General features: G+C 41.2%; 1 long non-coding RNA gene across 1 annotated transcript; it reads right to left on the bottom strand.

Annotated features, from left to right (window-relative positions):
- LOC131577761 (uncharacterized) lies at nucleotides 1-23,329 on the bottom strand. Its single transcript, XR_009277274.1, has 3 exons — nucleotides 23,088-23,329; nucleotides 2,878-2,970; nucleotides 1-141 (listed from the first exon to the last, which is right to left on the bottom strand). It is a non-coding gene; the product is annotated as an uncharacterized LOC131577761 (long non-coding RNA).
- Nucleotides 23,330-26,060: the final 2,731 nt, after the last annotated feature.

Genomic DNA, 26,060 nt, shown 5'->3' with positions numbered 1-26,060 from the left:
AATCACTGTCCATCTCACAGGCCTCTGTCTCTTGTTCTTCCCTTAACAGCAGCTTGCTGCCATTAACTGGATGCTTCCAAACACCTCTGAAGTCCTACAGCATCTGGTCCTTGGGCCAGATGCCATAAATGCTAATTTGTGCTGGAGAGAGACCCAAATCCAATTATTACTGCTTAAGGACAGATTTTTTTTCCCCTCTGCCAGTGCCATTTCTTCCTCATGCTCTGCCTTTTGGCCACAGAGGACTAAATCTCTCCGAGTAACCTAGATGTGCAAAACAGTTGAAGCTTCATCCTGTAGCACTTCATTATGAGCCACCTATCCAACTAGCTGAATGACCAGTGACCAAGATACAGGGCATCTGGGGTTTTCTGTTGAACTGTTTGTTTTAAAAAAATAGTATCTATGTCCTGTTGTTTCATTTCATCCTGGTTTTAATGAGTTTCATTTATCCATTTAGTACAACTTGAAGTTTGCAATTTGTGTTGAAGGGAAACATTTGCATGACCATGTCTTCTCCAGGAAAATGGTCATTCCTTTCATGGGGCCTTCTCGAAGGGCAGGGAAGAAAAACCACTAAGGAGAAGGATTCTGCTAAAAAGCCTTCTCTGTACTTCAGTAAATTGTTTCCAGATCCTCTGTATCACAGAACATCAGCTGACTTCTTTTTTTTATCAGCTATGACGCTTTTTTCAAGACTTTCCCATGCATATGACTTTTGTGGTGTTCTGGAGGGCAAGTAGTTTTATTCTCAGAATATTTAATTGCTCCTCCAAAGCTTCTGTTTCTTTAAATATATTGTCAGCTGTCTTAGGAAAGTGTCGTGCTTATCTTTACCCATCCTCCTCATCAGCCTTGAATGTGTATATGATGGTGATACTACCAAGGCACAATTTTTCTGTGGTGCAAAACACTGCACAATTCCCCATCTGCTGTCTCACATGTGAGGGCTTACTTGCCATCAGAGATATACAAGTTTTTTCAGAAATCAGTTTTTATAGGAGTCTGCCAGCCTAAATTAATTCCATCACACACTGAAAACTCTTGGGCCTTTTACTAGCTGATTTCCAAGAAGGTTCCCTGAATTACACTCTGACAGGGGGCCAGAATCAGTGTGTAATATCTTTAATATTAAGGATATATAGTTCCATCTATCCAAATTCTGCCAGGCAACTCTCTCAGAAGGAAATTATTAAAAAAAAATAAATAAAAAAAATCTCAGAATAAAAATCACTTTAGACTAGGTGAAACAGGCAAGGACATAAAATTTTTGTTTCACAAGGAAGCCTGTTTAGTTGCCTGGTGTCAGAGGCTTCTAATTACTCTGGATCTAACTTTTTCCCTCTTCCAATCAGTCCATACAGTCTTCCTTCGATTAGTGCAAAAGTCTGCCATGTGTTTTTACAGTGAGCATGTTAATCTGAACACTGACCTTCACAGCCTTGTCCCTGGCTATGCTCAAAGCCGACTTCATGGGAAGCGTTTTCATTGCCAGTGTCAAAAACCTTCAATAATTAAAGTTACTATCACATGTACATTTTTTCCTTTTCTTGTAATAAAAGAAGTCTCCTCTAGAGCAAACAAAGAGAGAAAAAATTAATTGATCTGACACTTGAGCTGAGAAGACATACTTTAAGGAATACTGCTTAAAGGACGAGGAAGTTTGGAGTCTCAAATAATTAAAATGAAAATTTGGCCAAGCAAATGAAGGCATCTTCTTTCAATATGCTACTTCAATATAGACTTGCAAAGTCTTTCTAAATGTCTTTTAATGCTGGACCTTATTTCTGAACTTTAGAAAAGCCACACGATTAAGCTCAGGGCACATTTTTCTGTTAGAAAGGCAACAAAAATAAAATTACAACTGTGCAGTTTCATCCAGGATGTATAAGGTATAAAGAATTTTATTTTCACTTCAGCCTGCAAACACTTCCTCTGTTTTCTCTAAGTCTTCAGTAGGCTAGGATGCTATAGGGGGAACTTACTTGCGTCTTCAGAATTAGATTGCCAGTTACCAATACTTACAGCTCTTCTATAGAAGCAGCCACTACATTGCCTAAGGAAATTTTATGAACATGGGAGAATACATTCTGATAAATCAATAAACACTTTAGAAAATGTATGTCAAGGGGTGGAAAAAAGAGGGGGCAGGGTGAGGGACAAAAACAAAAGCACCCTCTGCTTTGGCAATGGACTGATAATTAATGAAAGAATTAAACACCTGCTATTGAAGTGTTCGAATATTCTTTTTGAGTCCTTTATGATAGTAATTCTCTTTCTGCAAATGCAGGCCCTAAGATACAGAATTTGAGATAATATGTGCATCTATGTACCATTCATGTTATTCTATCAATCATTCCTATGTAGTAGATATTCATATTCTTATCTCATCAATTTGAAGTCCTGCATGTCCAGCTGTCAGTAGAGGATGTGTCAAGGCCCCCAAAACTTCTTAAAAAGGTAGAATAAGTCAACAGTATTTTACTACCTTTTTTTAATCTAAACTATTTAATGTAAATGCTTTGATACTATAAATCCCTTTTAAACAAATGAGATTTCTTGTCAGTAAGAAGCTACAAGACAAGTTTTTAACAAAGTATCTATCATAGCATGTCTTTATCTTTGCCCACAAGTTCCTTTGCAAGCAATGAAAAAGCCTTAGCAATATAACAATCGTGAACATTGTCTTTGATTGTATAAATAAATAAAACAAGGCAGACATTCGAAACAAAATCACTTCATCGGTTTGTAGTGTTCCCATAAAAGGGAGGGAGGAGAAGACAAACATTTATAGGAAGGAAAGTTTTCTCCCCATGTAATAGGCACAATAAATTTGTGTGGTGAAGAAAAATAAATGCGAGGAGAAGACATGCTCACCTGATATTGAAGGAAAGCCTGTTCATGCTTAATACATTGGAGAAATTGTTCAAGAGCTGCTCATCCATGTTCGAAATTATGACCTCTGTAATCCTGCCAAGGACAGTGAGACCTATTGTAGTTGACTGAATAAGTACTGGTCGTTCAAGTTAAAGCATCACAGGGGCAGCTGAAATTTATGCACCCAATTTTTTTGACACATCCAAAACATTTTTTTTTTTAAGAAGCAGGCCAGAATCTTGGACAACATAAAATGGCACAGCTAATTAAGTAAAGTGGCTCCATTCCAGGTTTTCTAAGCTATGTCTCTTGTCTACAATGCAACCCTTTTCCAATTTGCACAAGTTGGTCACTTTTAGCTTTGCCCAAGTTCTTGTGTGCTTCTATTTGTCAGTTGTAGCAATCATGACAGAGATTTGTTTAATTTTGATTAAGACTAGATCAAAAAAGTGCTAGTCTAAACTTACATGAAAAACTGAAATGCATAGGAGGGTCAGCAAGGGCAGGACAGAGATCTCAGTGCGCTCAGGATTTATCGTGATTAGATGAGCTTTATGCCAATCACCATTGTTATCAGGAATTGTATTGTGGGTCAGCAACCAACTTAGAAAGCAGATTGACCATATGGATGTAAACCTAATGGACTTTTATTTTAATGAACAGGACGGGCTGATGTAAAAACAGAGAGACATGATAAACCACCTGATGCCAGCTCACTGGTTTATAGGTCTCAGAAAAAAAGAAGAGTCATAAAAAATATATGCTGGGGAGCAGAGGAGGGGATAGAAGATACTGGCTCAAGGGGCACCAAGCCAAAGCCCAGCACATCAGGTCCATATCAGCACATTCACATGAGCTGTGAGGGCAGGCTGTGCCCAGTAATAATGGGTCTCAGGACTGTGGACAGAGTGTGAGAGACTTATCTTTTGCCTGCTCTCTGCAGGGAGGCTGTCTCTGACCATCTGATCCTGGTTATTCCTGGTTCTGAGACCCATCAGATTAAGAAGACAGCACCAGAGTCTTTTTGCTACTCACCTCTGCACTCTGGGTGCCAGCACCTAACCCTATATTATGAATTATCTGTACTATAACAGCAATGACAGCTTAAATGATCCCTGTTCCCAACTGCTTTCCCCCTTGCCAAAAAGTCTCTCTGTCTCACTATCCAACTGGGGTTTGTGCTCACATTGTAAACCAGGTCAAGAAAAAGATACGTTTTCCGAAAAATGCCTTTTAATCTGGTTAAGCATTGTTTCCACAGAGAAGAGAGTTAAATCAGTTCAGATAAGAAGGCAGTAACCTATATGGGGGAGGGAGTAAGTGATGCAAGTGATGGAAGATCTCTTTATCACAAAGGAAAGCTTAGTCTGGATCCAGAATTAAGATTTCATGGCCTGGACTTGTTTGCAGCAATTTGTGTGCGTCTCAGTGTCTGCTGTAGAGCAGGTACAGAACACAACCTGGAAACTCAGAGAAAGGTGGGGGATGTGTTGAGGCATGTTGAACAGTTAGAGAAATTAGAATGGTGAGGGAGGAGGTGGGGGGATGGGGGAAATCAATTACTTGAGAGCTCCCCAGTAGAAAGTACCTCATAGGGTTAGAAATTAGGAAAAGATTCTTCTTCACCCAGAGAGTGGCTGAGCCCAGGAACAGGCTCCTTGGGGAAGTGGTCACAGCATCAAGACTGTTCAAGGAGTGTTTGGACAATGCTGTCAGGCACATGGTGTGGCTCTTGGGGTGTCCTGTGCAGGGCCAGGGGTTGGACTTTGATGACTCTTGTGGGTCCCCCCTTCCAACTCAGCTCGTTCTGTGATTGTGTGATTCAGCCTATACCCGCTCACCTTTTAGACAAATTCCTGTACATCAAGTCATGGGGCTTGCAAGTAAACATTGATAACCTTCTACCTGGTGCCCCAGCTGTCAGGGTAAAGCTGAGTACCAGCCTTGGCTCCTGCAGCTGAGCAGAACTGAGCAAGCATCTGCCACCTGCAGCTACTCCAGACCAGGGGGAGTAAGGATAAGTCTGTCACAGATGTGAGGGATGCAAGGAGCTAATATAGTCAAGAGAGAAATTTCTTTCTCCTTCATTGTCTGAAGGTTAGAGGTGAAAATGCTTTGCACTTTGCACTGTGCCCTTTTGTCATCCCTTCCTTAACTTGTTTATTTTCCTTCCCTTTTCTTTAAGTCTGGTCTCTAAAGACTGCAGCAGAAAGAAAGGGGTGTTTCTGCTCTCCTAATCAGCAGTTCCTTTGCTGTAATAGAAAAGTGTTAATACACAAAAGATCAATTCCTTACAGAAACTGGGGAGACACAATTTGGTCCCCATACTTTTCCAATCAAATAAATGTGAGTGCATCCACTTATCTAGTCAGCCAAACACAGAAAGTTTCCAGAACCTATATAACTGGTAGTAATGACAAAAAGGTTTCACATTATCTGCCTCATCCACATTTCCTCAGAGATCAATATAGCTGAGCACGTCTTCTGCATACTTCCATAAGGAGACAAATATAAAACTTAGTTGCATCAAATGTGTTTAGAAACTAGTTTTTAAATTGAAAATAAGGGAGGGAAATCTAAAAGAATATCAATACAATGTTAGAATTACATTATTTGAAACAAGGATGAATGGGATAACACAAAGTCAAAAGGATTTACTCAGCAACTTTCCAGCAGTGATAAATTATCTTTGTTAAAACATGTTTGGTACAATGCATTTTACTAACATGTAAAGCATTTCAATTTGGTCATTTGAAAATGTCACAATGATGAAATTCCTCAAATGGCTTTGCAGTGAGGGGAGGGGATATTAAAACCTTATAAGTGTTTTATTTTGCTAATTTTGGACAAGTTCTAGCCCCTTGAAGTGCCATAGTTATTTGGAAAATTTGGGTTTTCACTGGTTTGCAGTAAGCACAGTAAGATTTCTGCCGGTATCCATATGTAAGGTGATTCAGTGGAGGTTTAAGACTGGAACTTCTACAACCTCTGTTTAAAAGCCCTTTTTGACCTCAGGCAAAATACTTTGTGGGGGAGGAACAGACCTCAAAACTGCAAAGAGGCTTAGAGGCCTCAGGTGTCATTCACCTCTGTGGAAATGTCTATTTTGATTCCTGAGTTCTTCCCTCTGCAAGAAGGGATTGCAGCCCATCCCTGCTGTACAAGGGTTCTGTGAGCTAATTAATACCTGTGATTCATTATAATAGCACTGCAGATGTTTTTATTTTCTGTGTGGTCCTGTGCTTTCATACCCATGAAAGTGATGCTTGTTTCTCTCTTCTTCTGTCCCATATTTAATGTGATTCTTGGGTGTGTGTTCATTGACTGCTTTCAAGGCCATTGTAATAACCTGGACTTGTCTTATGGATCATGCCCATGTGAAGCAGTGGGCCCAAGTGGATGCCACATCTGCACAAGCTGGGTTCATCTACGCCCTCCATCACACTCTTGGTTTGGCCAAGTAGATATTAAAGTTTGTAGGACAGCCAAAAAAGCCTGGCCCACAGAGAGTCATCAAAAATATGCCATGACCTTTGCTGTTTTTCTCATGATTAAACATGTGAAGTTGCCACATTGAAAAGCCTTCAATCATTCTTCACAGCTTTCTAAAACAGTGTGAAAATTTTGAAGTCTGCACTGTTCTATGCAAAGCAAGCAGCAAACCCCACACCATCGCTTTTCTTCAGAAGTCCTGGGTGGCTTACAGGTGTCTGAGAGAGGTTGGTTGGGTGTTAGTTGGCAACATCTCGATCCTATAGCTTCTATAACAAAACCTGCATTCAAAGCCAGGGAAGAACCCAAGTCAGTCTGCAGGATCTTACCTCTGTGCTCCACAGACTACTGGCAAACCTTCATATTTCTCTCATTTGTCAGTGCTAATTTTGTTCATGGGCTTGATCTTGCACTTCCAGTTTTGAAGCTGCATTGTAAATAGGGATGTCTAAACGTACCTTATGGTTGGATTAGGAATAGTAACTTTATTTTAAAGCTTTATCTGTAATCCATTATTTTAGCAGCCAACCTTTAAATCCCCACACCCTCATGTCACCCCTGTGTCCCTGACAATCCACACAAAGCTGCAGTGCATGCACAGTGAATGTTCTAGCAATATGGCTACCAGCCTTGTTCCTGGAAAAGCAGAGGGAAATCTCTTTTCAATAGAGCCCCACAGCAGGAACAAACAGGACTGAAGCCATGCAGCACTAGGCTCCCAATACGTGTTTCATTAAAACTTATTCGTATGACAAATTCACATTAGGGTAAAATAAAGCCTGGAGTTCCTCCAGGGTGCTTGAGGAAAAATTCATGGGCTCCTGTTGTCCATCAACTGCCCTGACCTGTCTGCCATACATAAATGAAAAGGAAATCATAGTAAGTCAGTTTCCCATCTTGAACTTGCAACTAGCAAAGGCAGATGTAAAATGAAAGTGGGACATCTCTATAGCCTCTGAAATAAATAAATTACTTGAAATAACAGCTGCAGCAAAATGGATCAATCAGAACACAGTGTGTCATTCTTCAAGCTACGAAATGTGTGGCCTCTTTATATTTATGGATGCCCTACTGCTTGTGATACTGGAGTGATGAGGCAGAGGAGTAAAAGATTGTCCATTAACACAAAAAAAGTGATATTTTAGCTAGCTGTCTTTGTCTTCATGTCATGGTATGAGAATAACCAATAACATGATTTTTATCTATCTATGTAGATGCATGGGCTTTTAAACATATTTCATAAAGAAAGATAAAATTTATTTCCCATGTCTTAGTAAGTTAGTTTCAGTAAAGCCACAATAAGTTTTTGATCCATTTCTGCCCCCCTTATCTTTACAGGTTAAATGTGTGTTTGTCCAGGAGTAATCCTGTTCTAGATCGTAAAAAACAGAGCAGAAACTGATTCATTATCTTATTTGTACAACATGCAGCACTATTGTAATAAAAATATTTAGTAATGGTAGCACAAATTCTCATGAACACTCATTCAGTACGGAACATTGCCATGAAGAGAGAAACATTAAATGTGAAACTTTTTAATCAACTTGTCAAAGAATAAATCCTTCATGAAAAGTGAACATTGATTACATTCTCATTTATAGAAAAATGTTTGAAATGTTTTAGAACTGATAACTATCACTGTTTCACCATAGCTTTTCATTTCACAGTGTGTGAATTCATAAAGAAATCTGAAAAAGTAAAGAAAAACTTGAAATATAATTTCAAATTCTCTTAATTGAACTGTATCACCTGACCAACATTTTTGAGGGACTGGAGATGTCAGTTCAAGAAATCACTCCTAATTTTTAACTGTCTCATCACAGACCTCAAGGCAGAGTTTAAAGTTCTTTAATAAACAGAAAAGTGATTGTTTCCTAAGGTGCATGTGTGAAGAACTGCAGCAAAACGTGGCCTCAGTGGATGTGAGCATACAATATATTGATTTTTACAAAGAAATCTTTTGATTCTTTTCTTTCTTTTAGGGAAATGCACTGCTAAGCTTAGTTAAAAGGGAGGGAGGCAAACCAAATCCCGAGTTGTCTCTAATGCAGCTTTCTGAAGATGGCTTTATAAAACCAGAAAGCAAAAAGCCATTTTAAAGTGATTTGCAAGAAGGGTATATACCTCTACAGAGAAATCTTGGTTTGGGTCATTTGGATTTCTCTCTTTTTCCCTGGAAGCAGCTAGTCAAAACTGTCTGTATGCAACAGAAAGATAAAAATTTCAATTAGGTTGAGTGCTGTCATAAGCAGACTACATGAGAAGGTTTGAGATAATATGCATTACATATTGATGTCTATCAGCCCTGAGAACATAGCCATGTTTTATTCCATGCCCCTTTTGTAGGTTTGGCAGCAGTGGCACCCAATAAAGGCCTAATCATATTAATTTATGCCCCTATCAATTATGCATTCAGATTCCCCCGATAGCTTGTCAGTTTTTATTCACTATTTTCTGAAAAATACGCCTATTACAGTTACTGAGCAAATAGGAGGACTGTCAGAAACTGAGATTTAAAGAATATTACTTAAAAGGGGTGGGTTTCTTTAATTTATAAATCTTGTACGATCTGTCATGCATTTGTTAGTTTTAAAGGAGGTGACAGTGCAGGGACAGATGTCACGTTAAGGACTTTCTGAAGACAAGGAGAAAAGTCTCCTTAAGAAAGCTCTGTGATTTATTCAACTTTTCTTGGAAGAAAAGTGTTCTGTGGTCTGTAGACGAAGCAAAAATGGATCATCTTTGCTAGTTTAATATGAATTTGATTTTGTGTCTCTCAATTGATGTGTATCTCTGAAGAACTTATCAGTTTACAAGGTGAAAATACTTTATTTTTCTGGAATGGGCAACAGTTTTATAGCCAGCAGTGTGGCAGTGTCTCAAACTGTGATCCAGCTCCATCTTTAGGGTTGTCACAAGTGGTAAATAAGACACAAAAATAGTTGTAGTGAGTGGAGAACCCAAACTTCCCAACTCAGTTACATCTACCAAGGAGTTGTAGGACACTGTGCTAGCAACTTAGAAATGGCCTTAGTGTCATTGTGGGACACAGGACAAGTCCAGCCTACCTTATGAGACGTACTACACTGTTTGAATATGCCTGTCAGAGCATTCTCTTTAGGAGCAGGAGGCTCTTTGGAAGAAAATCTCCCAGATTTCTCCACCTACCACCCTTTGGTTCACATTGCTGGGCAGTCTCAGAGGTGACAGTCAGGACTCCTTTCTGTGGGACTCACCTGGGCAATAAAAGCTGCATGACAGGGTAACATTTTTCAGCCAGTAGTGGGCATTCAGAGCAGGATGGTGGTAGAACTGGTCTGGAGACGGGACTGGCTGTTAGTCCTTTCTAGTCAAACCAGTAAAAAGGACTGAGGTTTATCCCCAAAAGGTGGAGTTCCTGTTCAAATCACTGACCCCTCAACTTGTTTTCTCAGGCTTATTACAAATGTATTTAATGAAAAGAATAGATCTTGCCACTGATTGTCACAATTCTCATTTCTTAACACTTGAAACCTGACTGCTGCAGTTTCACCTGCTTCCTACCACTGACCAAGAGAAGTCCCTTTTTGTCCTGCCTCTGACTGCATCTCACTCATTCCAAGACCTCCACTTCAGCTTCTTCTCCTCTTCCTTATTCACTTCCAACCTTTCCCTCCTACTTCTAGAGCAGCTAACCTGATTTCACATCCTGTTATGCCACTCTCTATGCTTCCAGGCTTTCCCTCCACCCTTTTTTTAAGAATGTGTTTTTTTCACTAAGGCCTTTAAGTGTGGAGAAAAAACTTTAAAGAAGGGAAAGGAAAAAAAAAAAAATGTGGGGGGAGGAAACCTCAGAAGTGCTAATGTTGCTGTTTTATCTTATCTGATATTCTGTGTGTGGGATTTGCCTCTCTCTGGGTGAGCCCAAAAATGCATTCCTTCTGGTGTAAGTGGGGCTTAAGATGAAGACAGGCTGAAAGAGTTCCAGTTCTTGAGCCTGGAGAAGAGAAGGCTCCAGGGACACTTTATAGAACCTTCCAGCTGCCATAAAGGGAGCTACAGGACCAGGACAGCTGGAGAGGGATGTTTTTTGCAAGGGCATGTGGATATAGGACAAAGGGAAAATGGCTTTGAACTGAAAGAGAATAGGGTTAAATTAGATATTGAAAAGAAGTTCTTTGTGAAGGTGAGGCACTGGAACAGGTTGTCCTGGCCTGGAAGTGTGCTAAGGCCAGGCTGGATAGAGCTCTGAGCTCTGAGCTTCTCTGGTCTAGCAGAGAAGTTGGAACTAGATGTCCTTCAAGGTCCTTTCCAACACGTGAGAATCTCATTCTGTGATTAAGGATTTCAGGACATTGGTGGCAGGCCCAGAGTCTCCAGCAGAGGTCCAGGGGCTCCGACTTTGTCCTTGCTGCAAAAATTTTAATGCAGTCACCATAGGATGAGCTCTCTTCCTGGTGGTTTTGCTGGGCCCTTTTCATCTAGAGGGATTTCCAACCCATCTCCCACCATGCCAGGACTTCTCCCCTGCTGAAAAGTTCAGCAGGATAAGTACCATCCTTTTGCATGATTCAGTCCAGAGCATCTCATGCTGTTTTGGAGAAAACTGTCTCCCCTTCCTGACAGGAGAGGAAGGTCTGACTGGAGAGGATTTCTTTTGACATTTGTGTTTTCACATTATATAGGAAATAAAAATAAACCCTCAGGTCTCTCCTTGGCAAAGCTCCAATACAGAGGGTAACTGAGGTTATGATTCTTGTTTTCTTCACCCAGTCCTAAGCATGTGCTGCTTTACAGCACTGTCCAATTGCTTCAATAATTAATGAAGGATGAACTCTTGCCTATTAACAAACTTGTTCTTCTTCCCCTACAAATTCACCCACCCTTGCAAAGTGCTTCACCTTCACAATAGGTTGTACCTTCCCTTTCCTCTGGCTCTTTGAAGATTTTGCTCTTTGTTCAGTGAAGTTCCCCAGTTCCAGGAACATATAAGGCATTACCTAAATCATCCGGTGTTTATTTTAGTCTGACGGTGTTAATGAGGCTTAGCTATGTTAAAGCATTTAAAATCTTTGTAGTATCTTAAACATATTGTATCTTAAAGTATCCCCTTCAGGTATGTAAGTATTATCCAAATCATATAAATGGAGAACTAAAAACAAATGTTTAGGGATTTGCCTGAGGCTGTGCAATAAGTCAGTGTCAGAGCCAAGAGTCAAACCCACCTATTTGTGGTGAGTCAGCCCACACTGGCATGGTTTGGTGTGTTCCTACCATGGAAATCAGCCTATTCATTGTGCACAGTACTCATTTCAATCATTTCATAAACTGGCTCTCTAGTAGTTGCCTTCCCTTTAATAACAACTTTCCCAGAAATGCTTTTGCTTGCCTCACTCCGTATACTTCTTACACATCGACATAGGGAGCAGCATGTGTTATCCACAGCTTGCATAGTTACTGGGGTTTCTTGTGTTTAGGGGTTTTCTTTCTTAAAAAGGCCAGAAATTAGGTAGAGAGAGGGGACTGTGTTCCTAAAGGGTTATGAAAATTTCCCGTCTGCCCTTGAAATTAAAAAGTATCTGTACAACCATTTACCTTGTGGGGTTTATAGTAGTTCACACACCATAATTTTCCTTACTCTACGTTTTAAGAATTCGTCAAGGCTCTTAGGGGGAAAGAAGTGTGCATGTGAAAGGCAGGAAAACATACAGGGTGCAAATATGTTTGAGAACATTTATGCTGGGAGTCAGTAATCCAAAAAGTGATGAAATAGTAAAGTGACAAGACCTGGCCTGAACATCTGAAACTTTGATGATGTTTGGCAGAGAAAATGAGACCAATTAAAGGGTGCCTTTGGGAAGCTTTACCTTGCATGACCAGAACTTCTACACATCTCCAGTGCACTTGGTGCTTTCACAGTGCTAATGCTCATGTGAATATGAATGGCTTTGCCAGTTTAGTCATCCACAGGAGTTTAGTCTGCTCTTGGTTAAAATGTGTTTCTGTAACACCTTTTGTTTCTGGAGAAGACCTTGTGGTAATTAGCAGTTCAGCCTGACTCTCTGCTGTTGTCTCAGTTCCTCTTTCACAGCATTTTCAGATATTAGTGGAGTGAAGGATCCTCTCTTCTTCACTTGCTTTCTCAAACTTCCCCATTTAAAACTGAAGCGCCTGAGGGTCACTGGTTAGCGTTTAATAACTACACAAGCAGCTTTCTCTCCATCATTATGCTAGATTTTTATACTTCAGTATATTTAAGTATTTTCTTTGACTGACAGCCTGAGGATTATAGCATATATCACAAAAAGGATAAAATTTGTATATCTTTTAAACTCCAGAGACAAAGGCACAGAAAAACATTACTGGATAGTATTGAGATATTTTACCTCTTCCTAAAATACCATGGAAATACAATCAGTAGCAAAAAAGGACCTAGAGGGAGCAGAAATGTAGCTAAATAATAAATTAATATATTTGAAAAAAAACCCAACAAAACAAACCAAAACTGAAAACAGTATACTCTGGAAGACAAAACAGTTTCTGGATGGGAAAAAAGAAATACAGATACCTCTTCAGACAGCCTCTCTTTACTGTGAGCTGTAATCCATAGTGGGGAATAGAGCTTATTCGAGAGGCTCAGGGAGACAGCAAAGCAACAGTGCCTCTGCATGTGATTTTAGAAACAGTCAAGCCAGGCCTTTTTCCTGTACATCTCATCACCTAAACCATTCAGGCATGAGCCCCTGGTAAAATCAGAGCTGTTGGTACGTGATACTGCAGTGATTGACCTCATACCTAATACCTTAAGGAGAAGAGCATGTGGAAGGGTTTTGAGACTAAAAACTTCAGGCTGAAAACATGCTTCGTCTCTGTTTCTGGCTGAGGAGAAGTGTGTGCTAGCAGTCAGCTGTTTTTCCACATGACTTTTGGGTTTAGGTGATCATATGAGTGCCTGACAGGCAGAGTCAACATATTTTCAATTTTTTACTTTTCTGTTGCAAAACAGTGTTTTGTAAAAATGGAAATCCTGATAAAAAGATCTATTTCTATTCCACTTTCCATTCTTTTGAAAAGTAAAAACAATAATTAAAAACCAAAAATAAAACAGGGGGTGTAGAATGGGAGTTCCTCTGCACAAGTTTTTTCTGACAAGAAAGGAATACACTACTGATAGTACCACATTTTGTTATTGTTTTAATCCTTAATTTCATACAGTTGTTTCAGAGGCCATAATTTCCAACTTGGATCTCAAGGAGAATACTCACAATAACAATTGACAGAGGAGAAAACTTACAAGAAGTGATTAGAGGGATGAAGAAAGTTATCAGTTAGGAGAACCTGAAAATTTTCAAAAAATATTTTCCAAAATAGAAGTAATTAGAGAATACTTGTTAAGAATCTACATGTATCTGAAAACTTGAATTCCCAAAGGTTTAAAAAATAATGCAGTTTAGTGTGAAGGTGACAAATAAGTAATAAATTAGAGAAGCTCTTAGAAGTCTAAAGTTTCTGAAACTAAAGCCAAAGTGTGCTTAAACAGTGAGATTGTTTCAAACATGAAATAAATTCTAAAAGAATTGGAGAAATTATACAAATAGCAGCACTTGTAATAAAGGGAGTACACTGCCAGATTGAAGTATATTAAAGATGGTGAAAGTACTATTCCTCATCTTTACACATTGACCTTGTTTCTGTGTTCAGAAACCATATAGAGAGTTGTTGAGTTGGTCAATAAACTAATCCAGCCATCAATAAAGCACACCTTCTTGTTTATTAATATGTGATTAAAAATGTATATGATAAAAAGATATTGACTGAGCAGAGTTTGGGTGACAAGAACAATTATAGCTTCAAGTCTAATCAGTACATGAGCTGTTTAACCCAGTGAAAGTCAATAGTCTATTTCTGAACAATTACACATTTTGTTTCAAATAAACTATTTGGATTTTGCTAGTGGTCTCATTTTCTCTTCACGATTTAGACATGAATACAGAAGCAGAGAGAAACAGCCACAAAATAAATCATCCAATATAATTCCAGTTTATGGTCCTTGTATGATAAATTGGTAAATACACAGCAAATAGGATTTGTTTTAATTAAAACTTGCTAGCCACAAATAAATTAAATTTGGAATAAGTATGTTTCTTTTTCAGTTTTATTACTAGTTGCACTGGTCTTAATCATATTTCTACAATGCCCTAATTTATTTATTCTTAAATATTTCTGTTGTTATTTCAAGTTAAAGTCATAATTTTGCTGCATCCAAAGGGCTCCATCTTGATTTCATTAAAGCAGTTTCTTAAACCTAATAGGAAATTATAATCAAAAGCCATTTGATTTCTCCTTGAGTGATCTTTAGCTTTTAAAAACTTTCCTCACAGCTCCATCACTCCAGAGAAGGATGAGAGAATATTCCATAAAACAGGATGTCTGATGAAAAGTCTGTAGCAACACAGAAAAGTTTGAGCTGGGTGCATCTTTAAACACCAATATATTCCAGCCTAGTGGGCATTCAGCACAAACTGGTTGCTGGTGAATGGGTCATACATTCCTGAACAAGAACACAGGGTCACTGGCTTGTCCCCAAAATGTTAACAATTAACCATGGGCCCAAAGCAAGCAGCATCAGATGACTGGGCTATCCACAAGTAGAACTTTTAGTGTTTTCAGCACTGGGTTGTTGTGCCAGCGTTCAAGATCCAGTTAAATCAGTGGTACTCCCCAAAGTGTTTGCAAGTTGTAAAGTCTTTTAAGTGCCAGATCAGAAAGCTCCTTATCTATTTCATAAGTATCATGTTCATCAAACAGTTATAGTGACTGGCACTTCCACAGATATTTTTCTAACCCGCTAATCATGTCATCTTCTTAATTCCTTTACAGGAATAAAATGATAAAGACTTCAGAAACACAATCTTTTGCATTAAAGTTTACAAAATTCCCTAATTTATTCTTCTCAAATGTGTTTGGTTTAGGTGAATGTAAAATTCACCTTGTTCTTGATTGCTGCTGTAGGAAGTTATTGTTTCATAGGGAAGAACAAATGAACAGAAAGAGAAACATGCCATTGTGCTCACATAGCCTTGAAAATTTTGGCTTCTTAGAAATTGGTCTTGACACTATAAACACTCTTTTCTGAGTACCTTCATATTAATATATCACTTCTGTTCCAACTGTAAGTAAAAGCCAATTGTATTTTCTCCTGACTGAACAAAGAGTCACTGACTCTTAAAACCAGAGTAAGTCCTCCAGGAGGTCAGTTCCACTTCATTGTGGTGCAGTTCCAACATTTTTCCTGGACATTTCTGATTCTGGCTCATGAGGAGGTGGCAGACTGGTGCAGGCAGACCATTAGTACAATCCCAGCATGGCACCTGCTGCTCAACAAGTAAAGCTTTTGTGTTCTCACATCTTGTGAAAGAACACTCATAGAGTCTGGTTTGGTTTGGTTTGGTTTGGTTTGGTTTGGTTTGGTTTGGTTTGGTTTGGTTTGGTTTGGTTTGGTTTGGTTTGGTTTGGTTTGGTTTGGTTTGGTTTGGTTTGGTTTGGTTTGGTTTGGATGGTGGTGTCGGAAGCTTGGGAGAAGCCAAAGAATGCTTTTCCATATAAATGAGGAATTTCTATTTTTAAAAAATTCCTCTTTAAAGAGGTGGTACAGTCTGTGCCTCAGGAGTAGGTGTGAGGGTGCAGCAGCTGTGAGTAAAGGGATTGCCCCAAAAGACAAGTCAGGTCACCTGAGATAAGAATCTTGCCCCAGGTTGCCTTCAGAAGAAGACAACTCTGTAGCTGCACAGTGGAATTTAGGGAAGTCAGCCCCAGCGGCCTGGTCACTGTGGAGCTTACAGCTCATAACTTCTCTGCTAGATGAGACAAGTACAAAAGGAAAGGTCTGAATCGCTTTTATCTAGGGCACTGATACGTCTGAGCAATTCCTAATACATTCTTATCTGAAGAAAGAGTTGGGTTTGATATCCATCTGTTTCAAGATAAATGAGAGTTTCTCCATCAAGGCTGTGGAGGATATAAATATTCACAGAAGAAAACTTACTCCTGAAGAGAGGATCCAGTGCACTTTGAGATTAATAGGTGTGACTCTCCCACCAGAATAACATACTGCCAAGCAGTAAAAAAGGTACTCCAGGAGGCAAATTTATTGGGCTAAAAATCTATTTTTCTGAGTTTAAATTTACCCATCTGCTTATCTTCAAACAGAGTCTGAATACATCATTGCTGATTATAGGCTCTGTTCCAGTCCATTACTTGATTCAGTCACATGCTTAAAAATACTAGTTCAATTAAGATTGTTGGTACATTTATGACTCTAAATATGTGTACTGCTGTTCTGTATTCTTCCATGGAATAAAACAGGAGTTTAATCCATTTTAGATTTTGTTTATTTGTAATGCTCTTCCTCAGCTTTTCAAATGAATACTCCAGCATTAACTGTTCGATCCTCAGTATTAAGGAAAAGTGAGTCTGAAAAGCAAATACCCAACATGTGTTGATTTATTAGGAAGGTGAATTAAATAAGTGTATAGTTACTAAAAGAAAATATATATTTTTCAGATGCAGAGAACTTATGAAATTATTAAAAAGGATAGTGTTGAGAATTTGTATGATGGCTAAGAATTAATTACTGGTTTTATTCATCTCAGCATCCTTACTTATTCACTTGCAGTGAATGCATGCAATGTCTGCTTTTACATGAGTTTCCCTCAAATAGTGAGAGTTCAAATGTACAGAATTTTCACTTCTGTTATTGTCAATACATTTTATAATGGTTATTTAGTTTAAAAGCCATTCCATTTTTTGAAGGGAAAGCTAATCTGAAAACTTATTAAGAGTCACAAATTAAAGCTGCTTCTTCTCAAGCATTTACCACCTTTCTGACTTATCTGCTAAGTGTCACAGCTAAGCCTGCATATTCTCCTCATCCTCAGAAAGGTGGAGTAACCCTGGAGGGAAAAAAAAGGGAAAAAACACCCCACAAAAGTAGTTTAAACACTGTAGGTCTTCTCAACAAGTTGAACCTGATAAGAGACCAGTGCTCATCTGCCTTTAGGGAGGCTGGCTCTCTTTACCTCTTTGCAAACCTTCCCCAGGAGTGAGGTCATACAGCAGTTCCAGAATATCTTCCTCTTCCTAAATTTACTTATCCAGACAACTCTGCCTTTCCTTTACATTTTCCTATGTATTGGGGATATGGGTGAGTGAGTGTGAAGTTTTTGAACACGACAAGGATGAACCAGCCACTGCTAGTGGAAAACCCACCCTCCTACCCAGAAACTCAGAATAAACTTTCATTTTACTCATCTGCCTAAACTCACACTGGAAGTGTCCAAGTCATTTATATCATCGGTGTATTTATGAACAAACCTCTTCCCTTGGAACATGTGTCTATGAAATATTGCAGTGCTATTGCAATGAGTGCTAAATTTATACTCAAATGATTTATTGTGACCACCCCTACTGTTGTTTGGAGGCCTTTCGCATCACATACAGATACAGTCAGATCACTGTACATCAAAGTAGGAACATACTTTTATATAATGATCTATTCATTCACAATGAGTTATAGCCACCTCAGGGGTGGGATAATACAGGATTATCATCACAAGCAATAGTAAAGCTTTATTGACATGAATACCAGATCTTTGACTTGGTCAGATACACTGAGAAAAGCTTTTTTTTTTCTATTCTCTTCTATTATTACTGGCCACAGTAAGACGAATCTTGCTCTGCAAGGAGGCTGATAATGTAGAGGAGATACATACAGCAGGAAAGATACATTTTTCCATCAACATGACTTTTGTACTACATCTTGAAATTGTTTGTTTTGTCATTATCAATAATAGGAGAGATGTGGATGTCGCACCTAAATTTTTTCCTCCAATATGGAAAACATTTGCTGTTACCTGGGTCAAATGTGATTCCTAAACAGCCAGATGATCACCCTTCCATTGCTTAATTAAGATCATTAGTTTTTCTGCTTCGTATATGGGTTTAAAAGTGATGGACTTGGAAGCATACATTTGTTTTGTTAGGAAGTCCAAGCACAGTACCCCATGTGAGCAGGAACAAGGCAGAGGCTCTTTTCTCCAGCAGATCAGTTTTGCTATGCTTGCTTTTGAAATAAGCTCTGTCTTTTACACACTGGGTACTTCACGTATTTGAGGTCTCTAGAAGACATTAAGCAGTTTACTCTCTAACACTTCAGTCAAGCCTGTGGTTTGTTAGAGAAGAAAAGAGGTAGGCTGGTGGTGGTAAAGGCAGTGCTGTAGAGGTCTTCAGCTCAGAGGAAATGATGCTTTATTTGTTACAAGTTACCACTCGAAATAATGGTGCCTGCTGATTGCATCAGGACACCTGACACTGTATTTGTACTCTGCTCTCGTGTAGCCTCTGTGCTACTAAAAACAGGATGAGTTTTCTCTTTTTACATCTGCATTTATTTATCCCACTTGTTGAAGTTACTGGAGGTACAGTTTTACAATGCCACCATGGTTGCTGCTGGTAAAAAAACCTGATGCTGAACTGCAGGTTTATTCTGAATGAGAATCTGCTGCGAAACAAAGAGTAGCAAATTATTGTCTCACTGTCTTGCATCAGTGAATGAATTTTAATCTAAGGCAAAGCAGACAGTTCATTTGGATGTTTCAGTAAGTGCAGCAACTGCTTGACTCCAGGCCAAGGCTCCTCCAGCTGAGGTCAGAACCATGCGCCTGGTGAGGGCACTTCCATCTCTGACTGAAAGAACAGATTCTGGAGCTCTTCTGTATTCTAACATAGAAAACAGAAATTCAGGAGTTTAGGAGTAGGTTTTTTCCCTGTTGTTTGTTTCAGTCCAGCCAGAGGTATGGCAATCTATAGGACTGTTAGTGTCAAATCCATCCCCCTGAAATATTTTGAAGATTTTAGTCCAGTTCCAAATGGAAGTGCTACCCACTAAAATACGAGTTAAATAGGTGCTTATTGAGAAATAAAAAAGTTAGAAAGTACTTGGACTCTCCATTTGATTGCCCTTTTGCTATTATGCTTAACTTTGTTAGGACACACAAAAATTAGAAGAGTATTTCAGGCTCTATAAACATTTAAAGCCAGTAAGAAGTGAGAAAATTAAAGCTAATCACATTGCTCAGGACCAATCCCTTGAGCAGGTGCTTTATCATTACACCATCATGCACTAGGAGATGACAAGGAATTTTCGAGGGAAAAAAAAAAGTTTTCCTCAAAATTCAGACTATGTAAGACAAAATATGCCAAGAAACAAAGGAAAAGAGACTGTACAGTAACCAAAAGCGAAGCCACTAAGGCATATACCTGATGTGATCCCAAGTACAAGTGCTTTCACGGGTACAGACATGCACTTTTAGTCTATTCTGGGTCAGCACCTTATTTCCATGATCTCTGGTACCCTGGGCTTGTTCTCTCTTTTTTCCTCCCTCTCCTTCACCCTTTTCACAAATAACTTTACAAAGCCTTTGTTTCATCTGCTCTTATGCAATGAAATTTGACAGGGCAGTGGGGCTTTTCTGCTTATCTTCCTCACAAGCACCCCTTTGGCTTGCAGAGTTGGGCTTAGGCAGAGCTTTCTTCAGGAGTTATTTCCAGTGTTAAATTTACCTACATGGGGCCATATCTGGGGTAGATAAATACTAATCTTTTTCTTTTCCTGTTCCTCTACCACCACCCTATAGCATCTGGGTGCTTTTTTTTTTACAGCCTGAAACTGAAGGGATTATATCATCCTATCCTTTCTGTAAATCTCTGTTCCAAACAAATTAGATTAAAGTACAAAATGCCTGCTAATTTTGGGTATCCAATTAGAGATATTATGTACTTGATTTTTCAACCTGTTTGGCATTCTGCATCGCTTGGTCTAGTCCATGCAAAGTGAGTGATTCACTTCAGCCCACCAGACTCCAACATTTCAAGATGGGCCCTCACCTCAACTAAGTATTGCCTCTTGGGGCAACTTTCCTGACACTGTAGAATCTTTGAGGTGGAAGGGGAATGGAAGCAAACTCAGCAGGTAAAATTCAGCAACCGCTTTGCCACAAAGTCCTTCTTTCCCTCCTTGTAATTCACTACCTTGTACATGAGCTGTTCTCAGCTCTGTGACAAATTAGACAGGATTCTAGTGAATAAAATCTACAAAGTACTGATCTGTTCCCAGAGGAAGGGTACCTTGCAGGGTTTCATTTCTGCTTCAGGAAATTTGTGGAATATAATCTCTGTGGTCATGTATCCTAATGTATGGAAGCTGAATTGAGGTGTTCTGAACCCCTCAGGTCAGTCATTTCCTTAACATCCACGATGTGGCGGCTAGTGTTGAATATAAAACACATTTCCTTAGTTCAGTGGTCACACACACACACAAATTAAAATATGTTTTGAATCATCTCAGAAACACTTCTCTTGAAGGTCAGTTCTTTTTCAGCATTAGAAAGCAGACTCTATTCCAAATAAAAAGCATTAATTATGTAGCTAAACTGCATTGGCTATAAATAGTGGAAAAAAACTCCACATCTTGACTTTCAGAATTTCTACCATGTTTCGAATGAAATTCAGCCCAGCTACTCTGGACATCCTGCAATTAAGCATCCTTGCTCTTGGCTGACAGCATTAGTTGGTTTTTCCAGCCTTGCCCTCCTGTCTGCCCTCCAGGTTCCTCAATAGAACAGCTTCTCTCTGCTCTCTCTGCACAACCTCTGTGTCCCCTTACCTAATCAGTCCCAGGCTCCTGCCTCCAAACACCAGTCCCAGCTTTTCTCTCTGCCTGGCTTGGCTGCTTCTACTGCCTGCTCTGTCACAGGCTGGATGGCTTTTTCCTCTGTGTTGTATTCACGCAGAGACCTTTCTTCTTGACACAACCTTCAAATCACCTGGAGCTTAGGAGAGATAGGATTCCTACCTCTCAGATTCTGCACCAAAATTCAGGCTCACGGGGCAAACTTGGAGGTGGGGATTAAAGTGGAAATCTAGCCTCAACACTGTATACTCAAGCTTCTGATTGCAGAGAGGGCCAACCTTTAGCAATGCCTTTTTCCTGCTAGAATAAAAGAAATCATTGCTGGCCATCTGTTCATGACACAATTTCTAATATTTGTAAGTTAGACACATTTAGATAAATTTTCAGACAGAAAGGGAAAAGCACATTTTAAATAAAAAAGGTCACATTTTGAGGCTGTGCTTCAAAGCCTGAGGGCAGCAGAGCATTTCAAAGGAAAAAAGTTTCCATTTTAGTATGAGCAAAACTGTTTATTTTTCCATAACCTTGTTCTTGGAAATGGACAAATTGTTTTGGCAGGTATTTTCAAAATAATCTGCCCAGTACAGACAGCCAGCATATCAGTTTTCAGCCTAAGTGATGATGTTTTTTCTAAAGCTACATGCAACAGAAAATGTGGTCTCTGCTGAGAAATGTTTGCCAACCCCAATACAGGGAATGGCAGCACATCTACCTTAGAATATACATTATCACAGATTATGTCCTCTGAGGATTTCTGGTTCTTTTTCAAACAGCAATTGCCTCATGGAAAGGCAATAGGGTCAGTGACTCTTCCCTATTTTAGGGGCAGAGTAACTAAAATAAGAGGAAAGGAAAAGAAATAGCAGGGATAGAATAAAAAAAATCCTGATCAACTCCTTATTCCCCTATTTATGCACCCCTTGGTGCCACCTCTGAGGGGCATCATTTGTGCAAAGCTCTTTTGGTCTGGAGTATTGCAGGTGTTCTTACACTGCGCAGACACGCACATCTGAGATAACATCCCTGCTGTAATTACTGTGATTTAACTCCCTGTGATCAAAAGTTTTGGGGGCTGGAAGAGAGGGCCCAGCAGGTGCAGGAGATATCCTCAAATAATAGTTTACTTCAGCTAAGAGCAAGCAGCCTCCACACTCAGCTTGTATGGGTACATCAGGACATTATAAAAAACCCAAAATTCAAATATTTCAGTGGCATCTGATGAAGCTCAGGGACAAGGCCCCGTGGAAGAGAGAGGTGTGAGGGGGAAGCTGTGGTCAGGCTCCACCAAGACCAAGCAGGGTTGCTGGTGTGACCCACCGGGTGATGATCCCTGCCCTTGCTGTTGCTCCAAGTTCTCTGGCTGGGGTGAACCCCAGAAAAGGCACCGGCCACAGATGCTGAAGACCTGAGGTAGACAAGCTGCATAAAATTTCATGCTACAGTCTGACTAGCTTGGGAGAGCAAGGAACACAGTTAAGTGTAAACAGTATGTGATGAGATAGCCCCATGCAGACCAAAAACCTCCACTAAAAACCATCCCACCAGCAACAACAAATTCCTCAGCTTAAACTGCAGCTCTCTTTAGAGGGAAAAAAAAAAAAGAAAGGAAAGAATTGCCAAATCAAACTGCTGACTCCGTTTTTCTTATCAAAACACCACAGCATACATCTTAACAGCCTGAAGTAAATCAAATGCGGGACCAGCTGGAACTGGCCAGCTCTTGACCCTCCGTTGATATCAGGTGTGTGCCACACTTCTCTGGCAGATTAATTTGTGATCTCAAGTAACTCAGAGCCCCTAAAACTTTCAGTATGGTTGTTAGGACAAGGCTGAAGGTTTTCTTTGGAAAGTGTCGCCACTAAAAAACAGTTTGAGTTCTTCTCACTAGACAGACATACTGCATTACAGATGTCAGATGACTTTCTTCCCTCTGTATCTCTTATTTTCAAACTCACACACAAAGCAAGCGTGGGACAAAATTCAGACTTACGGCCAAAGCCTGCAGGTGTGCATCTGGATGACTGGCTTTTGCACATGGAGCTTCCTCTTGGGGGGATTTGGAATTGTTCATAGAAATGCATCCCTGAAGAAACCTTTCAGCTCAGGAAAAAAAGTGGGAGAAGATATGGGAAAAGTTGTGCAGAGCGCACAGAATTGAGAGCAGTTCACAGACAGCAGCTCCGAGAGTGTGCCCGTGTGTGTGATCAATATAATCTATTGCGAAAGAGAGCCTCGGTGTTTCTGTGGGGGAAAGAGATTTAGAAAGAAGGTCTTTAATTATTACCTGCAGAGAAGTTAAAGTGTAACTCGGCAGTAACGTACTCCAGTGCCAGTTTTGGGGGGTGGGGGCGGTCTGCAGCACCCAATCCGCCTGAAGTGTGTATGTGCATGAGAAAAAAACCTGAACTTAAAGCCATATTTAATTTAACCATGAAGGGAAAAAACAAGACAAACAAAGCATTGACGAGGCAACAGCAGAAAGAAAAGGAGTTCATCCTTCAGGCTGCTGACCTTTCTTTGTGTTTCGTGCGGGGGAGCTACCGAACAGGCTCTGGAGTTTGGGGCACCCACGCGTGAGCTTGTGTTCACACCCCACTGGTGCTTGTACCACACCTCCCATAGAGCCCAAATCCTCCGCCTGTCTGCCACGGCCTTTTCCTCGCACACGCTGCTCGGGGGCTCCGGTCATAGTGCCCCGCCCGCTTCGACCGCATGCCCCCTTCCCGGGGCCGCCGCTGCTCCCGCAGCCTGAGCGGGGAGAAGAGGCGGGCGGGGGCTGAACCTGCGCATCTTCTCGCGCCTTTGGAAAATCACCTCCTCCCTACAAAAAGGGCAAGGAGAGCCCTGGGGTTTCCAGGGTCACGGCGATGTATTTATATACACACCTTTTTTTTTTTTTTTTTTTTTTTTTTTTTAAAGGGAATTTTGCTTCTTCGGCAGGTCAGCGCGTTAATTAAAAGTTGATCCAGGTTGGTCACTTGCAGTCCCAGATGCGCTATTAACACATAGGAAAATTACAATTTTTTTGAAGATACCAACATTTAAAAACTCGACAGAAACTCCATTTCCTTCTTAGTATTAACTAGCAGACGCATAGAGAAAAATTATGAGAGCTATAATTAAATATGGGTCTATTTTTGAAGAATGTCCTGCAAAATAGCCCCAAAATATGATGTAGTAATTTAATTTTTTTTTCCTTTGGCACTACAAGTGCTAGCTATGTTTTCCCTCCATTTCCCACACTATGTATATTAAACAGGGAGGGAACATTGCTCTATTGCAGGTGATGACCCCAGACTTCGCTAGAATATTTTGCTTCTCGCTATAATATTATGAAGTGGGTCTCTCTCTCAAAATCTCTATATTGGTTTTTATAATTACCTCGTGATCTAAACTTCTTCGCGTTCTATTTCTTAAAGGATAAAAAAAAAAAAATCGTGAAAGGAAGTGCGGGGGGCGGGGGAAGAAAGAAACAAAGTTAGCTGTATTAACATTTGTGTTCGTCTCATCCAGGCTGTCAGTAACTTTTCCTGGATCGGGTCCTATGTTTCTATAGGAGCCCTGCTGAGGCGTGCGTCTGCCCCTGGCTGCCCCGCCCGCAGCTCGGCCTGACCCCGGCCCCTCGCAGCCCCAGCCCGGCCGCTCCCCCCGCGCTCCGCCGCCTCCCCGGGCTCCGGCCCTCGCTCCGCGGCGCGCTTGTGCTGCACGCCCCTGAGTTGGATCTGTCACATTCCAATGGAGAGCTAAATAACTCCTAGTATTATTTATTGAAAAAAAAAAAAGAGGGGGAAAAAAAAAAAAAAGAGATAAAGAAAAAAGCAAGGAAAACAAGCAGACTGCCCCCACCCTTTTCATCCTCAAGGTTTTATTTTTTCTTCTGGAATGTTTTCTCCGTGGCCGGTAAAACGCAGTGCACGGCTTTGCTTTGCTTAGCTTTGCCCTGGGCCGAGGCTGACCGCCGCAGTCCCTCCGGGACAAGCAGCCGCGGCCGGAGCCCAGCGCCAGAGGAAGGAACTCGGCGGAGCCAGCCCCGAGCCGAGCCCAGAGTCCCGAGCCTGGGCAGGCGCTGGGATTTAAACCTGGCCCGGTCTTGCTGTTACCAGAAGTGCGTGTTTTGTTGGTTTGGCTTTTTGCTGGTTTGATTTTTTTTTTTTTTCCCCCCTTTCTCCTTTGTAAGATACGGAAGGTGAATAATGAAATCCCTTCGCTAATAGTTTATGAGCCATGAGATTGGAAATGTGTGCGGATGGACCAGCGCGGCGGGCTGCGCATCACTCGGGAGCTGCGGAGCCGGGCGCGGGGAGGAGAGGCACTGACTGCCGGGGTCGCCTCTCCGGCGGCGGAGCCGCCACCAGGGCCGGGGGGACCGAGGGGGCCGCGACTGCCCGTGCGGCCTCGGCGCGTCCGTGCCCGGGCACTGCCCCGCCGGGGCCCCGGGAGAGCGGCTCAGAGCGAGAGGGCCGGGGGGGCCCTGCCTCACCCCCGTGCGCTGCCTGACACGGGCTCCTGCGCGGCCCCGCGGGCGGCACAAAGGCAGCGACAGCCCGGCCCGGTGCTCCGCGGAGGCCGCCTCCGCCGAGGGGTGTGGGGGCGAGCGGGGAGCGACCTTTAGAACCAATTTAGAGGGAACTGGGGGCGCGGCTCTGACAGGGGTGACGAAAGCCCCTTTCCTCGGCCATCCTGCGGCAGGTCATGTACGCGGGGACGGGGCAGGAGGGGGCGGGAGCGCCGCCGCTGCCCCCCGCCCTCCCGGTACGCGTCTCGGTGGCACCCGCGCCTGTACAGGAGCGGACATTTCCCATCAAGCCCTTGCCACGGGATGTCCGAGGGCATCGCTACCTCCCTGCCATAAAAACAAACCGCTCATCAGCTCCGCTCGGTGTGTGCCATCGAGAGAAGTCGCCGCGGTGCGAACGGGCACCATCTGTCCTGCCATTCCGGGAGACGCAGATATATTTCTTTA

The sequence above is a fragment of the Poecile atricapillus genome, chromosome 3, assembly GCF_030490865.1.
Source record: "Poecile atricapillus isolate bPoeAtr1 chromosome 3, bPoeAtr1.hap1, whole genome shotgun sequence".
Taxonomy (NCBI): Eukaryota; Metazoa; Chordata; class Aves; order Passeriformes; family Paridae; genus Poecile; species Poecile atricapillus.
Note: the sequence above shows the minus strand (reverse complement) of the source record. Positions and strands in the feature narration are given on the sequence as shown.